This window comes from Bombina bombina, chromosome 6 (assembly GCF_027579735.1).
Source record: "Bombina bombina isolate aBomBom1 chromosome 6, aBomBom1.pri, whole genome shotgun sequence".
Taxonomy (NCBI): domain Eukaryota; kingdom Metazoa; phylum Chordata; class Amphibia; order Anura; family Bombinatoridae; genus Bombina; species Bombina bombina.
Window position 1 is genome coordinate 329550317 of NC_069504.1, and position 8786 is coordinate 329559102.

The 8786-nt window shown below is 36.8% G+C and overlaps 1 protein-coding gene across 2 annotated transcripts in view; it reads right to left on the bottom strand.

Moving 5' to 3' along the window:
- The window catches only part of ELK3 (ETS transcription factor ELK3), a 135714-nt gene extending 127298 nt beyond the window's left edge, over positions 1–8416 (bottom strand). Inside the window, exons 1-2 of one of the 2 annotated variants that reach the window (XM_053716953.1) lie at positions 8207–8416; positions 851–952 (exon numbers count right to left, since the gene is read on the bottom strand). The gene's annotated coding sequence lies outside the window, so the exon portion shown is untranslated. The remainder of the gene's footprint in view (positions 1–850; positions 953–8206) is intronic. The other variant, XM_053716952.1, reaches the window with a different exon arrangement.
- Between the last annotated feature and the right edge of the window lie 370 nt (positions 8417–8786).

Here is an 8786-nt window from a genome sequence, read left to right on the forward strand (position 1 = left end):
AGGTGTCAACATACTTTTGGCCATATTGTTTCATTACTGCTTGTATATAACTGCAAAAAGTAAAAATTAGCTCCAAAGCAGCAATGCACCACTGGGAGCTAGCTTAAAGGGATACTGAACCCAATTTTTTTTCTTTCATGATTCAGATGGAGCATGCAATTTTAAGCAACTTTCTAATTTACTTCTATTACCAATTTTTATTCGTTCTCTTGCTATCTTTATTTGAAAAAGAAGGCATCTAAGCTAAAGAGCCAGCAAATGTTTGGTTCAGACCATGGACAGCACTTGTTTATTGGTGCTGTCCAATCAGCAAGGACAACCCAGGTTGTTCACCAAAAATGGGCCGGCATTTACATTCTTGCTTTTCAAATAAACATACCAAGAGAATGAAGAAAATTTGATAATAGAAGTAAATTAGAAAGTTGCTTAAAATTGCATGCTCTAGCTGAATCATGAAAGAAAAAAATTGGGTTCAGTGTCCCTTTAACACATCTGGTGAGCCAATGAGAAGATACATAAGTGTGCAGCCACCACATGTATGTATGCTTTTCAACAAAGGATATGAAAGTACAAAGTATATTTAATCATAGAAGTTAGTTGAAAATTGTCTTAAATTACATGTTCTATCTGAATTATGAAAGTTAAAATTTTGACTTTCATGTACCTTTAAGCAATATGTTTAAGGACAATAAAATAATGTTTAAAAGATTACTATTATTGTACATAGGAAATATTAACTAGTATACATTAGTGCATATTAATATACAGTACTTAAAGGGACATAATACTCATACTAAATCACTTAAAACTGATGCAGTATAACTGTAAAAAGCTGACAGGAAAATATCACCTGAGCATCTCTATGTAAAATAGGAAGATATTTTACATCACAATTTCCTCAGCTCACCAGAGTAAGTCCTGTGTAAAAAGTTAAACTTCAGCTGCTCTCCTGCTGCAGGTAAAAAGAAAAAATGAAATTAACTGCTGCCAATCAGCATCAACAGTGCTGAGGTCATGAACTCTTTTACTGTGATCTCATGAGATTTCATAGTAAACTTCCTTAAACTGAATAGGAAAATAAGAGTGTGCATGAAGCTCACTCCCTTGCCTGTCCTGGGACAGGCATACTGATTTGCTGCTTAAAGTCCTTTACTATGGGGTGTGAATACTTAGGACATTTTGAGGTAAAATATCTTATTTTACATAGAGATGTTCAGGTGATATTTTCTAGTCAGCTGTTTATGTTGCATCACTTTCAAGTGTTTCAATATTTGGGTATCATGGCAGTTTAAAGGGAGATGAAACACAAAATGTTTCTTTCATGATTCAGATAGACTCTATCTGATAGAGAATACAATTTGAAGCAACTTTCCAATTTGCTTCATTTTCTTGATATAATTTATTTAAGAAGCAGCAATGCACTGCTGGGAGCTAGGTGAGGCATATATGTACAGACACCAATCAGCAACTCCTGAGCCTACATAGGTATACTTTTCAACAAAGGATACAAAGAGAACAAAACAAATTAGATAATAGAATTATACTGCAAAGTTTTTTAAAATCACATGCTCTATCTGAATCATGAAAGAAGAAAAAAATTGTGTTTCATGTACCTTTAACAAACTGCATTAAAGGGATAGTGAATATTAAACGTGTCCTCAGTAAATTGAAATAAATGCAGTAAAGGAAGCACATGAAGCAAACATTTTGCAAAAGGTAATTTAGTTATAATTAACCCCCACCCTGTTATGTTGCTCTGTATATTAAACATCTTATAGTTCTGTATAATTACAATAAAATGGATATTAAAAAAGCATTTGTTAATTTCTACTGTATTAAAGGGACATGAAACCCATTTTTTTCTTTCATGATTTAGAAAGAGCATGCAATTTTAAACAACTTTCTAATTTACTTAGATTATCTATTTTGCTTCATTTTCTTGGTATCCTTTGCTGAAAAGCATATCTAGATAGGCTCAGTAGCTGCTGATTGGTGGCTGCACATAAATGCCTCATGTGATTGGCTTGCATGAATGTGCATTGCTATTTCTTCAACAAAGGATATCTAAATAATAAAGCAAATTAGATCATATAAGTAAATTAGAAAGTTGTTTAAAATTGTATTCTCTATCTGAATCATGAAAGAAAACATTTGGGTTTAATGTCCCTTTAAGTAGGTGGCACATTACACAGCAACATGGTGATAACTGATGAGTTTATCACAAGTTTATTTTCTGAGTAAAAGAATTAAAATCCTGAAATGATGAAATAATGAAATGCAAATGTATATTTTCCATTTCCTTTTACTAAAGTTCATCCAAACCTGCAGGGGTTGACAATTTTATTTCTAATTTAAGAGCCAGCAAGAATAATACAGAGCCCATCACAGTGTTTGCTAGAAACCAGATGAGGGCTGTTGAATATAAATATACGTAGAACCATATGTACAATTCTAAAGAAAATAAGGAGTCTTGAAGAAGTCAAATTCTAGGTGTTGTGGGCATCTGTATTTGTCAAGCCCTATAAACAAGCATCTGTAAAAACATATTTTATTTATTATGCACAGTGGCAGACCATATTGATTATTAATGGCCGAATATCTGAAAATGCACATTTGTTTCTCAAATAAAGTTTTGTATAGAATAAATTCTCACTATTTTAAAATTGCAAAAAAACTATACCATGAGAATCACCATTCAATTGTTACATAATTTTTTATTTTTTTTTTAGCTTTCATAGAGTAATTCTATAAGAATCAATAGTGGAATAGTATCACATAGTTAAAGGGACAGTAAACACTAGACATGTTCATTTGTCACTTTCCTTTTAAATCTAATGCCGAATGTGGCCACACCGCCAGTAGTATTCATCTCTTTTCTGAGACATCTTTTTTCTTCTAGTGAAAGTGCAATACACAAAGATATGGATTTGCACAGAACTTTGTCAGTTGCACTTTTACAAGAAAAAATCCTGCTCTGTAAAGAGCTGAATGCTAATTGCGGCGGCATTAGTTTTAAAACAAAAGTGACAAATGCCCATGTCAAGTAAACACCTTATAATTACAAAACATATCTGCTGTGTTGCTGTAGAATAATATATTAGTCAAGTCTAAACATTATTTTTAATACAAATGTTTATCAATGGAAAAACGCCCCCCCCCCATTTGCCTTATTTGGTGGAGTCAGTGGCGTAGCGTGGGGGGGGCAACAGGGGCGGTTGCCCCGGGCGCATAATTCTGGGGGGCGCTTTCAGCCTCAACTTAGCAAAGGGAAGAAGGGAGGCTAAAAATTCTGACAGGCCCCCAGCTCTGTTCTGCGACCCGTCAGGAATGTAGTGATGCCGCGACTAAGGTAAGGTGTCAGGACCAGACTTACTTATAGCCCTGTTTTTGCCTGATACTAGCAACACGCAAAATGCAGCTTAATTACGGTTCTATTATTACCCAACAAGTAAGTTCCCTTCCAACAAAGGACCCAGAGCCATAATGCCATGCATTGCCTGGGGCACTTTTTAAGGATCTCTAAGCAGAGGTGGGGGGAGGAATCCTTAAAAAGTGCATTAAATCTCTTTCAAACCCGTGGCGCTGGTGGCAGCATGGCTGGGCTCTGCCTTTCTGTTAACCCCAGTTACCTAGTTAGTGGCATGGTGGGGTGATCAGAGACCGTACTTTCATGTTTGCCCGGATTCTGATTACAACTTATGCCATCTTGTCCTTGCACAAAAAAAAGTATATTTGTGACAGTTGACAAAAATGAGACCTTGTTTCCTGTATTTGATTTTTCCCCTCCATGATCTTCCTAGGGCAGAAGTAGATTTAGGGATTTGTGTGCTGTCTGGCACCAGGATTGTGCTGCTCACCAGGCATTGCACTGTGTTTGCCTCCTATCAAAGAAGTCCTATGAATTCACCATCTTGAATCTATTTCTTGCTGGACTCCTGAGGTGTGGACTTTTACCGATTTTTAGGGTTTGGGTGCTCTTTGCCTTTTTCATTTACATTAAATCCACTCTTACTGCATTTAAAGTAAAAAAAAATAACTATAATTTGTGTTAGTAATTAAATTTAACAGCACCCCCCTAAATACCATACACCCTCCACCCATATATGTATGTAATGCTGGGTTGTCTGTCCCATGCCCCTTTTATATTGATTACTTACAATTGTTATATTTATTAAGGTAGAATATTTACCCCTCTTTTATATGTCATTGGCACCCAAAAGACAGTCTGCCCAGCAGGGACAACCTTATGTAACAGCTGCCAACCTGTGTGTCCCCTTTTCCTCTTTAACGACTTACCAAAAACCTATTGCACCACATATACAATATGGGTTGCTGCAATGTGGGGGTGGGTGCACCCTGTGGTCTGCAGTATTTGTACCATGAAGTTTTACAGATCAGGACATGTCACCACCAGATGGGGGTTAAGGGGGGCTTTCCCCATATGTAAAACGAGAATAAATCTTAAAATTTAATATTGTATATATTTGCCCAGCTCTGGAGAGCTGCAGACAGGGTTTGATCACAGGGGGATAGCACATAATGCTTGCAGACTTCACCCACTGCCTCTTGTATTGCCAATATATTATTTTCATGGCTTTATTTGTAAGGCGCTACTGATTAGCAGCTGCTTATGACAAGGGACATATTTTGGGGATATGGGTATCATCAGCAATAACTGTTAGTTATCCAGTAAAGATGGTTAAGGGAGCATTTTGTGGGAGAGGAGACAGTGTCTCTTGCTTTATGTGATCTACCAGGCTTGGGTCTTTGCTTGGTTTGTCCTAAATCTAAGAAGAAGCAGCAAAATGGGGTTGGGGGGGGCGCAATACTTGCCTTGCCCTGGGCGCTGACAACCCACGCTACGCCACTGGGTGGAGTCAATCTGGACAAATACATTGTTTTGCAGTTGTTATCAGCTAAAGCCAAACATGGATAGCTATGTAGCAGGATTAGCATTGAGAAGTCAGTAGGGTGCAGTTTAATTTCTGAGAATTAGAAAATCCTCAATGTTTAGAGCTAAATTACAGGAAAAGTGGGCAAAACAAATAATGAAAGTGTATTATAAAGTTGTTTCATTACACAAAACTAAACATTTTATATAAATATTTCAAGGTGGTCAGCATCAAAGCAGCAATGCACTACTGGGTCCAAGCTGAACATACCTGGTGAGCCAGTGAAAAGAGGAAAACGTGTCTGGTCACCAATCACCAGCTAGCTCCCTGTGGTGCTCAGCTGCTCCGAAGCCTACATAGGTATACTTTTCAACAAAGGATATCAAAACAACAAAGTAAATTTGATGGCAGAAGTAAACTGAAAAATCTTTTAAAATTGTATGTTCTGTGACTGTATGGATCACAAAAGTTAAATTTTGGCTTACGTGTTCATTTTACATTTGATTGAAATGATGGAATATTCAGGAATCATCAAAAAATGTGTTAAGTAATAAGTAATATTGGCAACATTTATTGTTTCATATATATATATATACAATGTAACATCCGTTAACCTTAGACTAATGATGTGCATAAAGGAGCTATTTCCTTAGCTGTCTTCTCTATTTCCTGGTGAGATCAAAACATTGCCCACTTATAGCAGTGAAAGTAGGAAATAGTAAGTGGCAGATAAAGCATAAGGAGATTTGCGGCTGGAAGGAGGGCAACAGGTAGTGTAAGGAAAATGTTGTATATGGTATTGTGCTGCATTAAAGTATAGGCCTACCTCTAGAGTTGGATTATAACCTTGTCAGTTTAAGAGTTTATTTTATTTTTACACTACTTTGCTATAAACAACCAACCATAGACTGGATACAGGGCTGTACTTAGTCAATACACCCTATGATTGGCTGAACAAAGTAGAGCTGAAAGTTGGGTGCAGGAATAGAACCAATTATACAAAACCACAACATGCACAACGTTAAGTTTACCAAAACTGTAAGTTCTTCTTTGCAACAGAAATAGTATATAATTTAAGAGAGCTAACTGCTGTGTTCACACTAAAAGTCTATCAAAATATTAAAGAACAGAATCTTAAAACAGTATAAAATTTAGTTATTTTAAAAGAAAAACTCTCACTGTACTGGAAGATCAGATTTTGAAATGATCAAATAAGCAATTCAATTTTGTGAACGTTATTGTTGATAAGTAACTGCTTTTTTATGTTTAAGGAAAATATCTCTTAACTAGATTTAAAGAAAAAATGCAGTGGCTGCTATAGTTACCTAATACATTAAGCTCATCACATTATTAACATGTTAAAAATTGTTTTACATTGAAAAAATAACTTAAAGGGACAGTAGTCAAAATGAAACGTTGATGATTCATATAGGGCATGTCATTTTAAACAACTTTCCAATTTACTTTTATCATCAAATGTGCTTTGTTCTCTAGGTAATTATTTGTTGAAAGCTAAACCTAGGTAGGCTCATATGCTAATTTCTAAGCCCTTGAAGGCTGCCTCTTATCCGAAGGCTTTTTTATTTGCTTTTCACAACAGGGGAGTACTAGTTCATGTGAGCCCAGCAGATAACATTGTGCTCATGCTAGGGGAGCTATTTAAGAGTTAGCACAACACAGCACTAATGGCTAAGATGCAAGTCAAAATATAATAAATACAAAAAGTCATGTGATCAGGAGGCTTCAGAAGGTTCTTAGATACAAGGTAATCACAGAGGTAAAAAGTATATTAATATAACAGTGTTGGTTATGCAAAACTAGGGAATGGGTAATAAAGGGATTATCTATCTTTTAAAACAATAAGATTTCTGGTGTAAACTGTGACTTTAAATCTATGATTTTATTGAAAATAAGGCTTGTGCATGTTTGGACAGAAACAAAGATGAGTGGCTGAGAAGTACAATACTATAATTGGTGGACACAGAGACAGCCCCACAAGCAGGAAAACAAAATGGTTTATTTTAACACAGCAACAATTATTTTTCTAAACTAAAAAATGTAACATCATTTAAAATGCCATATTTTAGATGCAACAACAAATAGATAATTCAAGTGTCCTTTTAACTGAAGTAGCAAATGGGGTTCAGCAATCAGTGAGTGCATAAAGATGTGCAAACTCTATGTGAATGCTGGTGGCAGAGCTACTCTTGTAACTGTACAAAACCCTCCTGTGTTTGGGGAACGGAAACTCCTAATGAGATTAGTTGGTGTGCTCAGACATTACTTAGCCATGACTAAATATGCTCTCTTCCTGCAGCCAGTGGAAAATCCAAGGGAACTTTTTCCCCCTACTGCAACATCAGGTCCTCTAACCTTTTTTACACACAATAAGTGAGTGCATATCCCCAAAATGCACCCTAGATAATGATTTGTCCTTTAACTTTTTAGGTCCAAATTAACATGTTGGCTGCCACATGATTCAACGTATAACTATGCAACGTGCTGCAGCCATCTCCAGTGGCAGCCAACAGGTTAAGTGGCCAAGACCCCTCTGAAGACTACAAAGGAAGCTGCAAGGCGCAAATACATAAACCTTAGGAGGGGGAAACCACAGAGTCTCTTTGTGTGATTCTTGTGACTCATTTTCAAGATGTTGTCTGCTGCCAGTTTCAAACCGGAAGCGCATGGCAATTAGTCTTACTGTTTCCAGACAAGCTAGACTCACACAACTTTTCTTAGGAAGAATCCACTCTCTCGCTTGTGCAACTGCCACAACTATATTTACAGTTTATGCCTTAGCAGTTTTCTATGCTTTCTGCACCTAACTGCTCTGTAGTTACAACCCAACATAATGGCAAATAGCAGGGATGCCTAAGCACATGCACGAATCTCCCTGCATCACATGATGCTGTCTGTGTGAGACTCATTATGCATGGGGTTGGACCCCTGCAGCTTCAGAGATAGCACGGTCGCCGTGCACGAAAGCCACATATAGCAATGCCAGTGACTTCATTACTGGAATCAAGGAGCCTTTTAGTAGCCAATACTACTTACCCAGTTAGTAACATACAAGGCTTAGAAATGCAATGCAAACTGTATACTGTAAAACTCATACATATAACATATAAACTAAAATGCATAATGATAAGTGTCATTCAGTGCACTGTAAACAATAATCACAAACTAAAAAGTGCATCATCCCAGCAGTTTTAAAACAGGAGCATGCACGAGCATTATTGCAAGAAGCAACTTAGAAAACTGATGTTTGGCACAAATTGTATGTGATTTTTGTAACGAAATAGAGAGTTACATACCCAGACTCCTTATGTGCTCCGTAAAGTTTAGTTTTCCTTATTCATGCTCTAAAATAAATTTGGTAAAATCCCATCGTTTTCCATCCTGACAGTCTTCTGCAAACGTTTCTGTTGTAATGAGATCCTGATTTTTTTCTTTCTTTTCTTTTTTTTTTCAGTGGTGTGTGTGTGAGCAGGAAGTTGGAGCAGTCAGACAGAGAGCCGGCTCACTTCCTTTCCTGCATTATTCCCCAGGCGGTTTGCAGTCTGTGTAAACAGGCTTTTCCTCTCTCTCCTCTCTCTGGCCACTGATATTTAGCATCGTTGTACTATAAGACACACATAGTAGTACAACGATAAGACCGTAACTGCACAAACTACAAGTGCTCCATCTGTCTACTGGACACAAGCTCCCATTCAGACAGGAGGTGGTCATTCAAACTACCCCCAAAAATGATGTACAGTATATAAAAACAAAATAAGAGCAAGGTGTGTGAGAGCTAACACCTAGCTATGCAGTTGTATAGTTATTTGAGCTCAACCAGCTGGTATGTTTATAATGTAAGTGTTCATTATGACAGTTGGGTACTTTAAACTATTA